The sequence below is a fragment of the Prionailurus bengalensis genome, chromosome D2 (assembly GCF_016509475.1).
Source record: "Prionailurus bengalensis isolate Pbe53 chromosome D2, Fcat_Pben_1.1_paternal_pri, whole genome shotgun sequence".
Lineage (NCBI taxonomy): Eukaryota > Metazoa > Chordata > Mammalia > Carnivora > Felidae > Prionailurus > Prionailurus bengalensis.
The window spans coordinates 70,604,534-70,626,054 of NC_057351.1; the positions used below are offsets into that span (position 1 = coordinate 70,604,534).

Genomic DNA, 21,521 nt, shown 5'->3' on the forward strand with positions numbered 1-21,521 from the left:
AGACAAGACAGTTTACTCTTGATGAGGATTAAAGGTTATTTTTAACCTGAACCACACACGAGGAAATGATGCAATAATTTCTTTGAGCTGGCTGAATGGTTCCTCTTTTTCTTTTTGGTCCGTGAATCAAGATGATTCTGAACTTGAAGTTGTTTCTGGCCTTTGTGAGTAATTTCATAATCGCAGAAGAAAGTCCACCACTCCCAATTTAAAGGGCTTGCGAGCAGCGATGGTTTCCTAAATGACTGGCATTTTTGTCAGATGTAGACCCCGGGGTTAAAACTCAGAGTGATTTTATTTTATTTTTTAATTTTTTTTAATGTTTATTTATTTATTTATGAGAGATAGGTAGAGAGCGAGCGGGGGAGAGGCAGAGAGAGAGAGAGAGAGAGAGGGAGGGAGACAGGATCCCAAGCAGGTTCCGTGCCATCAGCACAGAGCCCCATGAGGGGCTTGAACCCACGAACCGTGAGATCATGACCTGAGCCGAAATCAAGAGTTAGATGCTTAACCAACTGAGCCACCCAGGCTCCCAAAACTCAGAGTGCTTTTTAGGCCAGCATACACACGCGCCCTCCCGGTCCCTTTCACAAAGCCTGCTCCAATTTGAAAGAAAGGTGGTTAACTCTGCCACCTGGGGCTATTCTGATAGGCATCAAGTTGTCCGCCGTCCCTCCAATCTCTTGTCTAGACCTTCTAGATAGAACGTAGACATTTCTCAATCGATCACTATTTTTAAACTGTTTGTGCATTCAAGGCCGTATGTTTATATCAGGGTTTCTCAACCTCAGGACTGTTGAAATGTGGGGTCAGGTCATTCTTTGTTGTGGAGCTGCTTATGCACATGATAGGACTCTTAGCATCCCTGGGCTCCCTCTACCTGCCAGATGCTGGCGGCACCCTCTCCAAAGTCACAACCACTGAAAATATCTCCAGACATTGCCAAGTGTCCTCCAGGGAAGCAGAATTGGTTGAGAAACACTGGCCTTTCTGTTGGTTTCAATTACAAGTCCCTTTTGGACCGGAACTCACCGAATTTGTACAGACTTCACCACAGGAAGGTGTGGAGAGAAAGCTGTTGAATGATGATCACAGTCACCAAAAATGTATCGAGGATTTTTGGCTCCCGTTTAAAGAGGACTGACAATTTCAACAGATGATCAAGTAAACAGTAGATAATTTGTCTTATTCAGCCTTCTGTTCTAATCAATAGGATTAAAATGGCAACACTTAGCTCTCTTTTTATGAACCACCGGGAGGAATTAAAAATCTTTAAGAAAGAACTCATCTCCTCATAATTAAACTGCTCCCACAAAATAAGGTAGGAGGCAGGTAGAGTGAAACCACGCACAGCAGTGTGAGCGAGCGAATGGCAAGCCTCAGAAAAAGGAGTCTGCGCCTGGATAAACATTCCTTTGCAATTACTGTTCTGCGAGGCAGGGACTGAGGGCGGCACCCCATCCCCTCGTGAGAGCTGGCCCTCATAAACTACATCCAGTATCTTTCATGGCTGGAAAGCAAAAGATAGATATAAACTCATATGTCATTATAACTGCTGTGTTTTTCATCCATTCAAGTGGCATTAAACTGCTGGGTTTGGAAAAGACAAGTTTCTAAACGGTCTCTTTCCAGCCCTCTCTCGGGGCAAAAGAACAAAACCTTTTATCAGTTAATCTGATGGATGACATGGGGTTATTTTTATTCTGTTCACAAGAGACAAGGCATGTAGGTCCCCCCGTTCTTACATGCATTGGTTAATAATTCAATTAAACAAATATTTATGGAAATCATGGGCAAAGCAGTTTGATAGCCACCAGTGACTACAGTGGAAATGAAGATCTGCCCTCTGAGTTTACATTCTGTTTCTCTAACAATTGGCTGTATATTTTTATTATATTCCCATACATACTTGGCATTGTATACTTTAAGGGCCGATCCAGCGGATTCAAACGTCTGAGTGCCCATAGGTGATGGGTCATCCAGAAGGAGTTTATGGACACATGGCTTTTGACATAAGGGTGGGTATTCAAAACAATATTAATGGTGAGAGGGGTTTTTTTTTTCCTGATTAGAAAATTAATACATGTTGCTGTTTTTAAATTTTTTTTTTCAACGTTTATTTACTTTTGGGACAGAGAGAGACAGAGCATGAACGGGGGAGGGGCAGAGAGAGAGGGAGACACAGAATCAGAAACAGGCTCCAGGCTCTGAGCCATCAGCCCAGAGCCTGACGCGGGGCTCGAACTCACGGACGGCGAGATCGTGACCTGGCTGAAGTCGGACGCTTAACTGACTGCGCCACCCAGGCGCCCCTACATGTTGCCGTTTTTAAAATAAAATCCAGAAAACAAAGAAAAGTTCAAGGGGAAGATGGTCTCCCATAAGCAGTGGAAGGTCATAGCAAAGGCATAGGACCCAGCATGCTGGGGACAGCAAAACCTGTGTGGGATCCTAAGGAGCCACCCAGGATCATGGGGTGGGGGCCTGAATGCCAGACCTAATTAAGAAGACAATAGGGAGCCACTGATGGTTGTATGTTCTGGGCATCCTCGTGACAGAGTCAAGGTGCCCGTGAGGTCCTAGTGGTTCTGCTCAATTGTCACATGTGGAGCCAGAGGATATAAGGTATGCATTAACCTGTCCAAGGTCATGTAGCCAGTAGATGGGAGGACGGGCAGTCCCAAACCCCATGTCCCTCACACAAAGTAGGAATTGAGTGCAACAAGACAAGGGCTGTGATTTAAAGCATCATGTGTCTAGCTGGGGCAGATACACCTTTGACCCAGGGGAATGTATCAAAAGATTCCGTAGGCACAGAAAAAGGATCTTACTTACTTTGTAGATAAAAGACCAGCTGACAGCCCAGAGACATCTACGCAGAGCAGGTACCCTTGGGTGGAGGGCACCTTCCCTGACTGTCGGGTACCCAGAATGATATACCACTGCCAAGTTACCACCTGAATGAAGTCAGGGGCTTTGGAGCTTTGAGCGGCTTCCCTTTGGCGCTTTTCATGGGGAGTTCATGCCACTGACCCATAGCAATCGTTCTGGACTATCTATCTGGTTAAGAGCCAGCCTGCTCACCAGGTATGATGGCTGGAGCCCCCAATACATTCCCGAGACACTCGGGATGCATTCCCAGCTTTCCCATGCCCCTGGTAGATCCAGAAGTCATGCCAAGACAGGACAACATTTCAAAGGGAGATTCATGAATGTGAACAGGGGTTAACAATGTCAGATGCTACAGAAAGGGCATAGTGCACAAGGCAACTGGTTTTGACTCTTCCGGAAATCTTTGAGGAAGCACTTCTGAATGGTAGTGGGGGGGAAAGCTGGGTTGTTTAGGGTTACAGAGGGGAAGAAACATGACTAGATAAATACATTGGGTATGATCTGCTCCTTCTAGAAGTATGTCGGTGAGGAGGAGAAGAAAAGTGAGCCATGGTAGTGGATCAAGAGGGTTTATTCAGGACCAGGTGGGAGTCGAACCCTTCAACAGCGTCCAACGAATGCTTTCTCTGTGCCTCGCAGATGCCAGGCGATATCCAAGGTCTGGAGAGACAGCCACAAATACTGACAAAATTCCTGTCCCCGTGGGGCTTATATTTGGGGAAAGGGGGAGGAAGGCAGGGCACAAACACCAAAAAGTGAAAAGAAACACATAGATATAAATAAGGTAATTCCATACAGGGATGTGGAATGTCAGCGATATATTAATGAAAAAAAAAAAGAGATTGGTATGATAAGACCATGACTGGCTGAGTTTGGGGAACGGGGTGGTCAGACAAGGACCCCCTAAGGAGGTAACGCTTGAGCGGAAGCTTCAGGAGTGAGAAAGAACCGCCGTGGAATTTCTGACAGAGGGACAGCAAGTTCAGGGTCCCTGTGGCAGGCACCAGCTCAAGGGACAAAGGGGCCAGTGTGGTAAAGCACAGAGAGCCAGGGAGATAGAAGGAAAGGGGAGGCAGCCAACAGATTACCACACGCCTGCGACCACAGAAGCAAGTTTGGGTTTAGTTCTAATTGCGATGTGAAACCACTGGGGGTGTTGAAGCAGGAAAAGCTAAGTGATCTTTTTTTCTAATTATTATTTTAAGATCATATATATCTTTTTAAAAGCCACTCTTGGCTACAGAGCAGAGAATAAATTCTAGGGCCAGGAGTGGAAGTTGCCGGCGTCTGTTGCGGGGGGGTCTAGTGGGAGACCAATGGTGGCTTGGACCAAAGTAGCAGCAGGGAAAAGGTGAGCGTGTCGCAAACACAGAGCCCACAGCACTTGCTGATGGACTGCATCCGGGGAGGGGTGGAAAGGGGCAAACTCAGGGAGAGCCCTTGGGTCTCCACCCAAGTGCCTACGTGAATGGCAGTGCTATTTCCTGAGCTGGGAAGACTGGAGGAGGAATCTGGAGGGAGTAGAGACTAACAGTCTCAGTGCTGGATAAGTCAAGTCAACTGTAAGACGTCTGAATCCCAGAAGAGATCTAAAGGAGAAAGTTGGGAGAAATCAGGCCAGGGATACAGATTTTGGAGTCATCAGCCTATGGATGTAAAAAAAAAGAAAGAAAGAAAGAAAGAAAGAAAGCAAGCAAGCAAGCAAGCAAGCAGTTGGATTAAACATAGAATTACCACAGGATCCAGCCATCCCACTCCTAGGTATAGACCCCCGATAATTGGAAGTAAAACTCGTACACAAATATTCACAGCAAGACTACTGAAAACAGCCAAATGGTGGAAACAACCCAAATGGCCACCAACAGCTGGATGGATAAATGAAATGTGGAATAACCACACGACGGAATACTATTCAGCCGCGGAAAGGAAGGAAGCCTTAATAAGCTACAAAGTGGACTGTGAACCTTGAAAACATTACGCTGGGCGAATGGTTCCATTTATACAAGAACATCCACGATAAGCAAATCCAGAGACAGAAGGCAGACGAGCAGTTGCCAGGGGTTAAGAAAGGAGCAAATGGGCAGTGGCCGCCGAATGGGTACAGAGTTTTCTCTTGGGGTGACGGAGGATGTTTTGGGACCAGACAGAGGTGGCAGTTGCACCATAATGTGAATGTAGTAAATGCCACTAAACTGCACGCTTCAAAAGGGTGGAATTTATGTTCGTGGGTATTTTACCACGCCAAAACACACATACATACATAACAAACATAGGCAAGGGGATTGGACGAGGTGACCTCCGGATCAGGCAGAGACGGACAAGACAGCCCTGGACTGAGCCCCAAGCATGTGAGAATTTAAGAGGTCAGCCGGAAGAGGGATAGTCAGCAAAGAAGGTTCGAAGGCACAAACCGTGACACCGGGGGAAAACCAAAGACGCTGCTGTCCTAGAACCCAAAGGGAAATCGGTTGCAAGGAGAGTCAAGTGACCATCTGTGTCAAAGAGTGACTTCGTGTGCGGTTCGGGGGGGACACTGTCACATTCGCCTGCTCCGTGGCAGAACCATTTTGCACTCTGATCAGCACTGCGTCAGAGTGCTCCCGTCCGCCCTGCAATGGAGTACTGTTGCCAGACCAGCGTACCGTCCTCCCTGAGGCGGAAATAGATCCCAGGGTAGATTTCACCTGCAACTCCTCTGAGAGTGAGGCTGAACATCATTACAGACATCCAGGGGCCATCCGTCTCTCCTCCATCGAGGGCTACCTGAGCCCGGTCTTCTCCCATTTTCTGTTGAGCTGAGAGTCTTCTCACTCTTGATTTCTAGGAGCTCTTGAAGTATCAGGGAGCTGGTCTTTTGTATCACCCCCTCTCTTGAAGCTCTTCTTTCTTCGCTACCTCGAAAGTATTCTCTTCTAGGTGTTCTTTCGTCTCCAGGGTCTCATGTGAGCCTTTGGGATGCTTTCCCCTGGGTACGTGGGGTTCTCCCTGACTCGGCATTTCACATGTTAGCGCCCCCAACCCTTCGTCTCCAACAATCTCACTTCACTACATGCCCTTCTCGGGCATCCCCCCCTTCCATCACTGCCTCCGCCATGATTCTGATCACAACTGTGTGCTGAACTCTCCCTAAACGATGTGCAGCAGGGTATTAACAAAGGACTTCTCAATGCTCAGGGCGGGCTGAGACCCCACAGCGGAGAACAAGGTGTGTTAGGCACCCAAGCATTCGAAAGAGAGGGGCTAGACCATCCACGCAGACCTTACAGAGGATGACCCAAAACACCACACAGGGGCCTGGCCTTATCATGAGGGTCTTTACCAGAGCCTTGAGCGTTGCTCCTTAGTTCTTTGCAGAGGCATGGCTCTTTCCCACTGCCCTCAAACCAAGCAGAAGGCTTTAAGAGAATCTTCTGGAGAGCCTGGCTGGTGTCTTATGGAATTGAGGGGACACAGGATTAGCTGACTTGTGTTGGAAAAGCTCTAAAGGTGAAAGGCTGGCTTGCTGCCATGGCCCCAAGTGGGGAGAGGAGCCCTTTTGTCAATGCTGTTCCCGGTGGTGGCACCCCCCAGTTAATGGTCATTTTCTCCCTGTTGGTCACGGAAATTGGAACAAAATTTTGAAAGTGTTGGAAGGGCATAATTGTTGCTTCTGCACAGTGAAGGAAACAATCAACAAAACTAAAAGGCAGCCTATGGAATAGGAGAAGATATTTACAAATGACATATCTGATAAAGGGTCAGTATCCAAAATCTATAAAGAACAGGGGCACCTGGGTGGCTCCATCGGTTAAGCATCTGACTTCAGCTCAGGTCATGATCTCATGGCTTGTGAGTTCAAGCCCCATGTGGGGCTCTGGGCTGACAGCTTAGAGCCTGGAGCCTGTTTTGGATTCTGTGTCTCTCTCTCTCTGCCCCTCCCCTGCTTGTTCTCAATCTCTCTCTCTCTCTCTCTCTCTCTCTCTCAAAGATAACCATTAAAAATATTTAAAAAAAAAAGAACTTATCAAACTCAACACCCCAAAAACAAATAATCCAGTTTAAAAATGGGCAGAAGACATAATTAGACATTTTTCCAAAGAAGACATCCAGATGGCCAACAGACACATGAAAAGATGTTCAATATCACTCATCATCAGGGAAATACAAATCAAAGCCACAATGAGATACCACCTCACACCTGTCAGAATGACTAAAATTAACAACACAGGAAACAACAGATGTCGGCAAGGATGTGAAGAAAGGGGAACCCTCTTGCACTGTTGGTGGGAATTAAAACCGAAGCAGCCCAGCCACTCTGGAAAACAAAAAGTTAAAAACAGAACTACTCTATGACCCAGCAATTGCACTACTAGGAATTTACCCAAAAGATGCAAAAATACAGATTAGAAGGGGCACATGCACCCCAGTGTTTCTAGCAGCATTTTCAATAATGGCCAGACTATGGAGAGAGCCCAAATGTCCATCAACTGTTGAATGGATAAAGACGATGTGAGATATATGTACACACACATACATACATGCAATGGAATATTACTAAGCCATGAAAAAGAATGAAATCTTGCCATTTGTAACAACGTGGATGGAACTAGAGCATATTATGCTAAGTGAAATAAGTCAGAGAAAGACATATGCCATATAATTTCACTCATATGTGGAATTTAAGAAAAAAAATAGATAAACATATGGAAAGGGAAAAAAAGAGAGGGAAGCAAAACACAAGAGACTCTTCATGATATGGAAAAACTAACAAACCGAGGACTGATGGAGGGGAGGTGGGCGGAGGATGGGCTAAATGGGGGATGGGCATTAAGGAGGGTCCTTGTCATGATGAGCACTGGGTGTTGTATGTAAATGATGAATTACTAAAGTCTATTCCCAAAACCAATATTACACTGTCTGTTAACTAACTAGAATTTAAGCACAAATTCGAAGAAAAACCCCACAAATTTAATACAATTTCATTTTTGAAACTAGAAGGGCATAATTATTGACTCTCCAGGAAGCTGAGAGGCAGACCTAACATGGTAACAGCAGAAGAGAGGAAATGCCAAACAGGCAGAATTTGGAAACTCACGGAGAACCGGCCCTGTGCATTCATGGAAAACGTCCTTATAAATAAAGTTTTTACAAAAGCTAAACACAGAAAAAATTCACACGATGTTGTTGCATAGCATTCACTTCAGATTTTCTTAAATCACTTGAATTTGGATCTTAGTTTCAGAAAACGAAGCTGCTTCAAGACAGGAAAAAAATAAAAATGAGGCATTATTTTAGAGTGGTCAAGAGCTCTGGCTGGGGCGTCACACAGACCTGGGTTGGAAGTCCTGCTCCATCATTTATTAGTTGTGAAACTTGGAGCAAATCGCTCGACTTCTCTGAGCCTCAATTTCCTCCTGTACAAAGCAAACATGATACCCGACAAGGCTGTTACCAGAAGTAAATGGGATATTGCCAATGACACCCTCAGCACGGTGTCTGGTGTTCAGTCACTGTTTCTGACCCATCACGAGTGACACCCATCACTCGTCATCAGGGAGATGCAAATCAGAACCACATTGAGATATCACCTCACACCTGCTAGGATGGCTCTTATGAAAAAGACAAGGGATAACAAATGTTGGTGAGGGTGTGGAGAAAAGGGAACGCTCGTGCACTGTTGGTGGGAATGCAAATTGGCAAAGCCATAATGGAAAAAAGTATGGAGGTTCCTCGCAAAACTGAAACCAGAACTACCATAAACATTCAGCAATCCCACTTGTGGGAAAATCAGGACCTCAAAGAGGTATCTGCACTCTCGTGTTCATTGCAACTTTTCACAACAGCCAAGATGTAGAAACAACTCAAATGTCCTTTGACAGACGAAGAGATAAAGCGAATGGGGTGTATAGATACAACGGAACAGTATCTAGCTGCGACAAAAGAAGGAAATTCTGCCATTTGTGACAACATGGATAAATCTGGAAGGCACTATTCTCTGAAATAAACTAGACAGAGAAAGACAAATACTATAGAATCTAAAACAAAACAAAACAATAACAAAATTTCATGGAAACAGAGAATAGGAACATTCTGACCACAAAATAGAAAAGAGTTAATTAACTATGGTAACTATATGAAGTGATAGACGTGTTGACCTCCGTGATCATTCTACAATGTATATGTATATCAAATCATCACATCGTATACTTCGAATGTATGTACTATTGTATTTGTTCGTTATTCCTCAATGAAGTTAGAAGGAGAGAAAGGAAAAGATGGGAGGGAGGGATGAAGGGAGGGAGGAAGGAAGGAAGGAAGGAAGGAAGGAAGGAAGGAAGGAAGGAAGGAAGGAAGGAAGAAAAGGAAACTCTCTAAAGATAACTTCTTGAAGACCGGGTCCAAGGCTTCCATACAGACTTCCTATCCTACATCCCATGGCAAGTGGATTTTTACAGCTGTATATTACCATTAATACTGTGACAATAACAATACTTCAATTAACAAAAGTATAAAGATTCCAGGGGCGCCTGGGTGGCTCAGTCGGTTAAGGGTCTGACTTCGGCTCAGGTCACGATCTCGCGGTCCGGGAGTTCGAGCCCCGCGTCGGGCTCTGGGCTGATGGCTCAGAGCCTGGAGCCTGTTTCCGATTCTGTGTCTCCCTCTCTCTCTGCCCCTCCCCCGTTCATGCTCTGTCTCTCTCTGTCCCAAAAATAAATAAACGTTGAAAAAAAAAAATGAATAAACGTTCAAAAATTTTTAAAAATTCATAAAGATTCTTGGTCACTCAGGAGTGATGGCAGACATTTTACATGGCCACAGACAATGTTTTTAGTAAAGATAAAAAGAAATAGGAAAAAAAAAGAAAAAGAATAAAAGAGAATGTGACACAGATCTAGGTTTCTGTTACATGGCCCTGGAAAGAATGCACATGCCCTATCATTGTATTTTACATCTTTAATTTTGGTTGGTTTGGTGCTTTCTGACGGATGCTGTTAACTTTATAGAGTTTCCAAAGAAAGTTCTCTGTAATGTGCTCTGAAGGAAACTGAGAAGAAAATAAAGCACACTGCAGTAACACAGCCTGGGAGTGCAGAAAGGCTATTTGTTCATCATAAATTAAGTTAAAAATATAGTTGCACAAGCAGATGACTAAATAATACTTAGATGCACAGATTTGAGCTTTTCTTTAAGTACAAGCTTATGTAAGATTGTTCCACTGAACTAATCTCGTCATTAACAACGCTTCAATGTGACATTTTTAAACACACTGTTTCATATACATCTAAATTCATGCTGTGTACACAGCACGCACGTAGCAAATTTATCTGCAAGGAGGACTTGGCATCCCTGCAACACAGAATGTCATACTATGTTAGAGAGATCCTCGGCTTTCACACTGTGTTAGAGAGCTCCTTGGATTTTATACTAAGAGAGAGCCTCAGATGTTTACACTCAGGCATCCGGTTCCATATTCGGCCCCTGTAGCAGGGGCATCCAGGACAGCTGAGAGCCATTCTTTAATATCAAACGGCAACACAAATGATCAGATTGGGTTCTTGGAACTTAATCAGGTGGGGTTTTTTGGTGTTTGGATTGGGGGCATACAAGTCACGTTCATTCGGTCTGTGGCCATGCACAGGTTAAAACATTACCAGCTGTGTCCACAGAGGACAGTTAGATGTACCACTTAGGGATGGATAAAATTAAGATGCTCGTGAGCCTCAGATTTCATCATAAATCTCAATCAATATACTGAAGGGAGTTATTTCTTAGACCCCTGCTTGCCAATATTTTAGGATCTGAATCACCTTCTCCATCAAAATCATTACTTCGAGGTCAGAAAAATCCTGTTTTTCAGTGGATTCTATAGGAGAGAGAACCTGAGTTTATCTTGCCTCAAAGGCCAGTTTTGTTCTTCAGTTATAAAGGTTTGTTGTATCTCTACAACCCAGTCAATCACCGTTATGCTAGTTCTGGTTCAGAAAAAAAAATTAATAATAATAATAACACCCATGTTGCAGCTGGCAAGCCCAACTGTGGGTCCACACAATGTCAGAGCAACCTGCTGAAAAGTAGTCTGTACGATCAACCAGTTGGATCAGCTGGTTTTTCTCCTCGAGCGGGAATTATTAACGTGAACCTGAATTTTTCTATTTCACTTGCAAGACAACAGTCGGGTTTCTTGGTTTGTAATGACAGCTATAAAAGGACAGCCCATTTAACCCTACCGTAAGCACACACTGACAGGGATGTGGCTTACACACGCCCCTCCCCCTCTGAATGAAGACCCAGGCTACTTACTCAGCATACATGACGTCTTGATCTGACCACAGTCAGCCTGTGGCATTCGTGACTTTGTGCCCGGCTGTAATCCTACAGCAAAGGTGACTGTTCTCACCAGGGTCTGCGTGTCACTTATCTGGGGGGCCATCTTTAGTGTGAAACATGAGAAGCCATTCTGCTTGCCCTCAGTCCTAGAAAACATAATATGAATTCCAGGACATAAGGTGTCAAACTTTCTTACGCGCGAGTAACGTCTTGTTATGGGTTGAATGCGTCCCTCCCCGCCCCCAGAAAAAAACACGTGTTGGAGTCTCGGGACTCCCTTAGTCTCTCAGAATGTGACCTTATTTGGATCATCAAATGTGATCTTTACAGAGGTAATGAAGACAAAATAAGGCCATTAAGATGGGTCTAATTCAATATGACCGGTGTCCTTATCAAAAGGAGAAATTTGGACACAGACCAGCACAGAAGGAAGACGGCCAGCCATAAGCCAAGGGGAGAGGCCCCGGATAGACCCTTTTCTCACAGCCCTCAGAACAAACCAACTGGCACCTTGATTTTGGACTTCTAACCGTCTAATTCACACCTCACCGATCCAGCGTCGTTGGAGAACGAAACAATCCATATAAATTCATTTTCTAAATAATGAAAGTGTTCCGGAGAAGAAGTTCCAAAATTTTCATAGTGCTATTTCTTAATAAAGATATTTCTAAGATGCACACTGCATTTCTTTTTTTTTTTTTTTTTTAAGTTTACTGATTTATTTTGAGAGTGAAAGAGAGAGAGAGCAGGAGAAGAGCAGAGAGAGAGGGTGAGAGAAAATCCCAAGCAGGCTCTGTGATGTCAGCACAGAGCCCAGTGCAGGTCTCAAACTCACAAACCGTGAGATCATGACCTGAGCTGAAACCAAGAGTCGGACTCCTAACCGACTGAGCCAGCCAGGCACCGCACACACTGTGTTTCTTAAGCCGAGGACGGTTTAAGAGACACAATCTAAACCTTCTAAATGATGTGGGATCATCAGGTGACTGTGGGGTACAGAACACTGTCTCTGCAGTAAATGGCATCACTCGTGTCCCTGTTTTCTCACAGAAAGTTCCCAGATGTCCTCTCTGCCCGCCCCGTGCACCTTTCTTACTCCTTCGCTCCGGTTTGTTTCTCCCAGTCTGTTACGAAAGAACAGAATCCGGAAAAACAAGGCATTGAAACTGTGTCTGAAATAAAATTAAGAGTTCCGAGTTAGGATCTGAAAGACTCTCCTAGGGGCTGAACCTCAGAGACTTGGGAAAACTTCCTTTGTTGCTGACTTCTCTACCAGCGAGGGATGATATAGTAAGACCCCTTGTACTCGGGATAACTGCAGGGCTCGGCTGCATGGACACAAAGCAGGTCACCAGAGAATTTTCCAGCCTCCTTGAGGTCTTAGGAATTTACACCATGAAAAGCAGCAGCTTGGATCAATACTCTCCAGGGAAATAGACTTCTCTCGCAAGAGCCCAGGGGGGCTTTCTTTTGTCATTGTTGGTTTCATATACTTGGAATATGGCTATACCATAGGATGGAACTCTCTCTGGAATGACCTTTCCATGATGCAAAATTAGTTTAGGAAATGCTAATTCCCCAAGCGGAACGATAATCAGATTAAATGACCACAAAGGAATAAACTTGCCTTTGAAACCAAAAGAGTACTTACCAAATTAGCTACTTTACTACATCCTCTCGCTTTTAAAAAAGAACACATTGATTCAATTATCCAATTTCCACTCGTTGGAAGCTGCCTTCTTTGCCACCCTTGGTTTTGCATAAAACGAAGCGTTTTCTGCTTTATGCCGCGGCCTATAGCGGTGCTGCTGGAGCTGGTGTTAAAAACAAAACATGGGGAAGAAAAGAAAAAAAAGCACCGATGTTTATTAAGTATTTACGAGAAGCCAAGCGCTAGGACAGATGCCTTTATGCCCTATCTTATTGACTCCTTCCAGACAGCGCCCGAGTAGGGGGGACATTGTTATTTCCATCAAACGGACGACGAAACGGAGGCCGGAGGTGTTCAAGCAACTTGTTCCGAGTCATCCAGCTGCTAAGTGGCAGAACCTGGATTTTAACCCAGGCAGTCTGATTCCAGAGCCCGCATTCTTAATCATTAGGGTATAGAGAGAGGTAAATGTCAAAACTAATCACCAAAATTTGGGGCACCTGGGTGGGTCAGTCAGTTTAGCATCCAACTCCTGATTTCCGCTCAGGTCAAGATCTCCCAGTTCATGAGCTGGAGCCTCCTGTTGGGTTCTTGTGCTGACACACGGGGCCTGCTTGAGATTCTCTCTCCCGCTCTCTCTGCCCCTCCCCCACTCGCGTGCACAAGCGTGCTCTCTCTCTCTCTCAAAAATAAACATTTGAAAAAAAGAATCACTAAAATTAGCATAATCTTGCTTAAATGCCATAATTTGAAATTATGTAATAAAAAGCATTCTGAAACAAAACTGCATAGGCCAGGGATATTTTCAGACTCTCCCATCCAGCCCGGCTACGCTATAAAATACTGAGCATGATTTTTTTTTGCAAGGTTAACTGTGGCCTTTTAACTTACTTAATAAATGACTTTCATTCTAAGTCACTTCCCAGATGAGGATTTATGAAAACTATACATATGAGGATATATGCATGGGAATTTTATAAGCCAAGACAATATTGTGATCCACAAGATAGCTACGAAAAGGCACACAATAAATTAGTAATGGGGTGGGGGGAAGGGCGATGTGAAAAATGCTGCCACAGAGCAGTCAGCAGCAGGAGAGAGAAAAACCAGGGAGCGTGATGGAGATGATGACAAGTCAGAGTAAAATCGTCACTTCAGACATTCGCAGGATAAGTAAAGAGATATTTTCAGAACTATGCCAATACCATTTTAGTGCCTTCTCCAGGCATTTCAGAGACCCTCACAGCTCCACCTGGTTTGGAAAAGGATGCAGAATGGCCAAGCACGTTCAGCTTTGTTTTTCATTTTCTGTTCCCAACTCCCAAGCAGCTTTATCTAGACTCTTAAATAAAATCCCCAAGGTTGTCACAACTTTTTGAGTCTTTCATTCTCAGCAAGAGTCTTCCGTGAAATCTTTTTCCAGTTACAGATTTAAAAACAAACAAAACAATAAAGCCAAATTGCTTAATGGCTTGGCTTTTCTTTGGTGTTCTTTTGTCTTCAGAGTTAGCATTCATGTGGCAGTTTTGGAAATTCACACTGAAATGTACTCACAATGAGAATTTCATTTGTGTGGCTAAATATGATTATTCTTCCAGACCTATTATACTTAAACCAATTGAACAATACAAATAAACATTGCATGATAGAATCTCTTCACTTGTTCAGGGCTTTGTATTCCAAAAATTACTCCATGACCTGCTCCAGGCCCCAAATATATCATGCAATTGAATTACGCTGACAAGTAGCCAGAGGTGAGCCAAAATCTGTTAAGGATGCAGGTTCTGGTAATTAAAGATTAGCTCAGGAGGCAGGAAAGTCAAGAACTCCCTTTCCCTTTCCTTGAAATCTTAAGCACGTCTCCCTCTTATGCTTCAGTTTCTCCAGATTAAAATGGGGAGAAAGGAAATCCAATAATTTCTCCGCCAGTGTAAAAAGTAATTTCTATTTAGAAGGGGTTTACAAAGAAGGGCACTGCCCCCACAACATTTAATTAGGGGATAATGCTCTAGAAACAGAAATCTACCATAGGATGAAGGTCTCTAATAGGCTTTATTCAAGGGGCTGCAAAGCTGAGGCATTGTGGAAAACAAATGGCATATCTCAGGTTGATGCGTATTTTCAAAGCACGAAGTCTGACCATACTGGTAATCAAAATCCAAGTAGCAGCAACACGGTCTCACGAGTGTCTTCAGACTCGCCCCTTCCAAGGCATAGGACCTGACATGCCTCTATATAGTGAGTGGTTCTGGATGGGCTTTTATATAGTACATGCATAATGAGTAGGTTAACTAGAAAAATAGCTATACAATGCAAAGAAGTGAAAACACATATGAAAGAAAATACCTGTTTGGTCTACTCAAAGTACTGAATGGAGAGAAAGAAATGTAAATGATTTGGTCTACCACCCAGAGGCTGAGCAGACAACCAGCTTCTTCCACTGGTTCCCATTGGCAATCCCGTTCGGTTGGGTGACCCAGATGCCATGTTCCATGGGTGAAAGGAAAAGACAATGTCTTCTTTTATTTGGGAGAATCTACTAGACACGAGCTTTTAAGTGGTTCCTCTATCCCACAGGAATTTATGAAGGACCAACTACATGGCCAGAATAAACGGGAGCTAAAATGTTTAAAAGGGATCTTTCCTCCTCTTCAGAAGCTTAACACAGGGCTTAGGGGATTCTTGGTGCTGCAAACTCCTTAGTTTGGTACAACATAATCGTTTTATCCGGGACATGGTAAGATTCTGTTAAAATAAAATCTAGAGTTTTCAATAATTAGTACAGCTTGCAGTCACCAGAGGCTCTGGACTCGGGCACACTGAAGGACGACTCCCAGCCAAATGTTCTTCATGTGCAGCAATGATATTCCTGGTGCCAGGGGCACCTAAAGGTAAGATTTCAGCTGATGAGCAATCCATTTTTATTTGTAATATAACGGAATAAAACCAGATTTGTTAAATTATTTATTTATTTGTTTGTTTGTTTGTTTATTGAGAGACAGGGAGAGAGAGCAAGCCAGGGAGGGTCAGAGAGAGAGGGAGAGAGAATCCCAAGCAGGCTCCGTGCTGTCAGCACAGAGCCTGACGCGGGGCTCGAACCCACCAACCATGAGATCATGACCTGAGCCAAAATCAAGAGTCGGGACGTTTACCCAACTGAGCCACCCAGGTGCCCCAAGAACAGAATTTTTGAAAGTTGGCTTTAGTTTTATATTGCACTGCCTTCCTCTTTTTTTTTTTTTTTTAAGTTACTAGTCATGGCACTAAGTAGATGACTTGAGGGAAAAAATCCTTCCTTTACTTCTAATATTTCACCACCGAAATACTTTAAAGGAATTTATTTCAGGGACTCAAATAAACAACTACCTTTAAAAAAATAGAATAGGGCATATACTAGGGAAGGGCACACAAGTAAAGGGGGGGGGACTTTTTTTAAAAAGATAATTTAGCAAAGATAAAAGCATTTAAACACAGTTCACTCTGATCCAGCCTCTGAGTCATGTTAATGTCTGGTGCGAGAAAAGAGTCCAACTGATAAAGAGAAGCTTATTTAACTGAATGGACTTCTCATACGAGCAAACTGACCCCTTTCGTGTGCTGAAATGTCATGAGGATTGGATCAGACGGAATTTGACGTGTTACAAACACACGGTGCTATGTGAGATTTCAAGAAGCTTTCGCATACATTCACATACATTTACCATGAACCGACGGTAAATCCATTTTAAAGATGAAGCCACTGCAGAAGGTCAAACCGAAAAGTGACAAAGCCAGGATACAAACCTGGATCTTCTGCCTCCCGGGTCGGAACACTTGCCAGTACAGCCAAATTTTGAAAAATATTTTTATTGGCTCTAGCGTTGTTCAGTGTAGTCATTGGACACACCAGGAACAGGAGGAGGTGGGAAAGAGGGAGGAAGTGGGAGAGAGGAGAGCTTTTGAACTTTCCAAACAGTCCAGGCTTTGCAGTGATTACACTGTCCTCGTTCTTATCACAATGGATGGAGTTGCTTGCCCCTGTGTAAATTGTGGCTGCCAACCCAGCATATGACCTTAAGTGCCAGCCACGGGTGCAGGCTGTTCTTTGGTTAGTTAGCCCTGAGTGACTGTTTTAGCAGTTTTGCTTGATGGGAAAAGTTGTGTATCTTTCCTCTGAAACAGCCGCTTGAGCTCTGATTAACAAATCCCGCCATTTACCATCAGCCTCAAGGCAAATTTTGCTAACTTACCGGTTTGATACACTTCTTGGGGCTTTGCTTGGAAATTCCCCCCAAGATGTCCTTTGGCCCACATCCCAGCAGTTGTCCAGTTGGGCTATTAACTCTTATTTTTATCAAAAGAGTCAAAACTCAACGCAAGAATGGAAACGTGTTAGCCAAGCTCATGGCTGACAACCACAGGTGGGGGTAAATACTACCAATCACTCCTGGGCAGACCTTTAATTCAATCTAGAACTTGCAATGAGATTCCAGTCATCAGCTATCCTCACAGAGCAGAAATGCCTGTATATATGGTATCACAAATGAAAGCTGAGGAAAAAGGTCATTCACCTGAAATATTTATGAAGATTAGGTCGTGCTTTTCATCGATGCGGACTTATGTGACCCCTTTCGAAAACCCGTGACGTGTGTCCCACTTTATTCATTACTGAGTATGATATGGATTTATTTATCTCACGAGCCTACCTTGAATTTTATAGTTTGTAATGCTTACATGAAAAAGTGGACTGGACTATAGGAATATGAATTTTTACTGCAAATTCTAAGCATGAGGGGAAGACTGTAACTCCAAAAACACTCAATTCTGTCTCCATACTAGTAAAAATGAGATTTTAATTAATTAAACATTAACTATCTATGACTCAAAGCTTAATGTGAATTAAGTAAATATGAATAAACATGGGAAATATAAAAACTATGGGACAGTTCTGGCTCTAGAGCTTACAGTCCATATGAGAAGAGAAAAGAAAAACAGATGAAAATTAGGAAAACAATATAAGAGGTGTCGAAAGGCAATATATTGTTAATTGCCTTGTGAAATGCAATTAGCAAAGTAATTACTATAGGTGGAGGAAGGAGGGATCATTTCCAGAAACAGTGGGCAGGGATGACTGTAAAATAAATAAATAAAAAACATACCAGCCAAATCTTGAATACTGAATCCATTGAAATGGACATGAAGGAGGAGATTCTTAGTGGAAAGAACCCCATAAGAATGAGAAAGACCACAGACGCAAAAAAGAAAAAAGGAAAAAAAAAAAAAAAAAAGACGAAGAGTACAGATCCAAAAAGGAAAAAGAACACAGAACTGCAAGTTAGGGTGACAGGGACAAGATAATTCTAGAAAGGCCATTTGGAACTGGACTTTTAAATGCCAAGTTGAGGAGTTAAGGTTTCTGAACACAAAAGCATCTTGCTTCAAAGCAGCATTTTAGAAATATTAACTTGACTATGGTATCCCCGATTAAATGGAGCAGGGAGATACAGAGACTGGGAGATCAAAGGGAAACCGTGGCACATTCAGATATGGAACGATGTGAGAGGGATAGAACAGAGGTGGGGGTAGGAAATGGGAGGGGGAAGAAGCCTACTACCTCTCCTGGTGCTTATCAGCATTTATCTTTGGAGCTTTCTGTTGTTTTGTAAACTACTGTCCAATCAGTGGGTTCCTAAGAACTGATTCCTTTCTGCAATCTCCAGGAGGGAATGGGGACGTGTCGGGGTTTCATTTTGAATTTGCAACATGCGATACCTGTATAAGGGGATATGTTGTGCCTTTTCTTCTTAATCTATATCCTCCTCTAAGGGCAAAAAGAAAGTTAGCTCAAAAAGGTCCCCCCGAAAGCGTCATGGAATGTAGGATTTAAAGGAGATCTGAGAACATGTTATTTAAAAGAAAGCTAACTCCGGGGTGCCTGGGTGGCTCAGTCAGTTGAGCGGCAGACTTCAGCTCAGGTCATGGTCCCACAGATCATGGGTTTGATCCCCGCGTTGGGCTCTGTGCTGATGGCTCAGAGCCTGGAGCCTGCTTCGGTTTCTGAGTCTCCCTCTCTCTCTGCCCCTCTCCCAATCATATCCGGTCCTTCTCCATCAAAAATAAGCAAACATTAAAATAAAAAAAAATTTTTTAACTTAAAAAAAAAAAAGAAAGCCAACTCTAGTTGAGCACAGAGTATTTCAAACTTTTCCATAAGTATAACTGAAAGAAAGCCTCAAAATGCCAGGGACCCCTTTACGCCTGCAGCTCTATGTTGGAACTCCTATTAAAATAACCTTCTGGTTTTGGGGCACCTGGGTGGCTCAGTCGGTTGAGCGTCGGACCTCAGCTCAGGTCATGATCACACGGTCCGTGAGTTCGAGCCCCGCGTCAGGCTCCGTGCTGACAGCTCAGAGCCTGGAGCCCACTTTGGATTCTGTGTCTCCCTCTCTCTCTGACCCTTCCCCGTTCATGCTCTGTCTCTCTCTCTGTCTCAAAAATAAATAAACATTAAAAAAAATTTTTTTTTTTAATAAACTTCTGGTTTTGAATATTTGTGATTTAATGTATTTATTATCCAGAAATTTGGGGAAATTTGACATATCTCTGATTTAACAGGAAAAAAAAGTTTCAGGAGAGTTTTGTGACAAGTCAAATCTCACGCTCAAATACATGGTATGTTTACACATGTACGTACATACGCAAATACATGTATCTATACATAATATCTATGCATGCAAATACATAGATATTTATACCTATGGTAATGTTACTGGCATCCAGGCCTCTGTACTGAACCTCTCCAACCATGTTCTGGCTTTATCGCTCACAGAAATGCAATCCCCTGGCCCATCATGGGCACTTAAGCTTGGCACACAGTATTCCAGTAACACCTCTTGACAGAAGATGGAGCAGGATAGAAGGCCTCCTCCCACATTCCCTACACCTCACTCCATGGCCGGGCACTCAGAACCCCTTTCCTGGGCAGCGTCGGGTTCAACTCTTTCCCACCCCTTGGCTATTCTGAGGCTGTCTTTCGAGGGAGGAGGGAACAGAAGGAAACCTGGAGGGGAGACAAGTTTGCAGTGACAGGTAACTAAGGCTCTCGTGAGCTTCCTCTAAACTCAGGGTGCCGTCCCTGTCCCTCCCCTCTTTCTAGCCCTCCTCCTTTCCTTGTTCCCCCTTCTCAACCTTCCCGACTTGGCAAAACTAGGCTGCCAAGTCCTGGCACAAAAGGGTGAATAAACAAATCACCCACACCCACCCGCCCTGAAACACTGATTGACTATCCAGTTTGGGCCTAAAGCAAATTTACGTTTGGATTTAAGTTAAGAGAAGGTAGTTAAAACTGCTTGACTTTATAAACTGAATCAGCATTGCTTTTAAGCTCCTGACTGGGGTTGCTGTGAAATTCAGTCTCTCTCTGCAAGGTAAGAATTTGAGTTTGGTCCAGATGTTGGGGTTCCTTCCAGACTGTATTCTTTTTCTTCCAGTGCTAGGAAGATACCCAGTGTGGGCATTGTATAACGTTTTCAGGCACCCTTACATGGGTATTTAGAAGCTGTTTACTTCTCAAGGATTCCATTAAAGGCTTTTTATTTTCAAGGCTGAGCTGAGGACGTCACCATGGCCAGAATAGAGAGGGGGCTTGCAGTCCCACTGTTGTTACACTGTGTTCATGGTGGCTGTTCCCTACATAGAATCCACCCACAGCTGGGCTAACAACTCACCAATTTCAAACTGATTCATTGGCCGACTGGAAAACCAGGGATAGAACTTTAAACGCTATAGGATATTAACCCTCCTGAGTATTTACATATTTTCTCCTCTCATCCCTCCAAAACTAATCCTAGAGTTTTGAGAATCTGGGAACTTGGGCAAAGGAGACAACAGGCAAGCCGAGCGGGAGGAATCTGAAATGTCAGCTCACGACGTCAACCAAAACGAACAGCACCTTTTTGTTTGCAGTGACCCAGCTCAAAATATAAAACCATGTGAGTAATAAAACACAAAATACAGGTGTTATCACTGAACGTGGAGAGTCTGAAATGCAATCAAATGTGTTCCTTGTTCTTGGCGGTGTCATTTACTCTACGTTCACACTTGTGTTTCCCTGAGCCTCTCTTTTTAATATCGACACACACCGTGGCGTCATACTCACGTAGTAATTAGCTGGGGCTGAGGAGCCTGTGATTTTCCAACTGGTCCTCAGCGTTAGCTGTTCAGATGCACAAACCTTCGCTTGCCTTCTGCGTCTACTGCACTGGAACAGAAGCTCCTTGCAGGAAGAGCGCACAGAGAGCGTTCTTGACAGATGCCAGGTTTGCTCCGGCAAGGCGGCAAGGCGCTCTGCTGGAAAGTTTTCCTCTAACCACTGACACCCGCCTCCGGTCCCCCGAGCTGGCAGGACGCAGGCTGGCTGGGTCCCCTCTTGACGGGGGAAGGGTTTTACAACACACTCTGCAAGGCTGCCGGATCCGAGAAACAACCCGGCAGCCGAACTCCTCCAACCCCAGCGGGCAGACTGTCCGAGGCGCTCCGGCGCTCGGCAGGGAACGCCGAGGCCCCCTCCCCGCTAAGGCGAACACGCGCTCGGCTCGGCAGGGAACCTGGGCACTGGAGGTGGAGAGGATGCCGGTGGAGCGGGGGCGCAAGGAGGGAGCCAAACGCCAGAGGCAGAAAGGGCGCGGGAGGG

At 44.2% G+C, this 21,521-nt stretch overlaps 1 long non-coding RNA gene across 2 annotated transcripts; it reads right to left on the reverse strand.

The window, feature by feature from the left end:
- Nucleotides 1–3,447: 3,447 nt before the first annotated feature.
- On the reverse strand, nucleotides 3,448–21,359 carry LOC122493270. Of its 2 annotated transcripts, none has more exons than XR_006299857.1 (4): nucleotides 20,988–21,359; nucleotides 12,851–13,013; nucleotides 11,173–11,345; nucleotides 3,448–4,481 (listed from the first exon to the last, which is right to left on the reverse strand). It is a non-coding gene; the product is annotated as an uncharacterized LOC122493270 (long non-coding RNA). The 2 variants fall into 2 exon arrangements; XR_006299858.1 differs by lacking the exon at nucleotides 3,448–4,481 and adding an exon at nucleotides 9,811–10,844.
- Nucleotides 21,360–21,521: the final 162 nt, after the last annotated feature.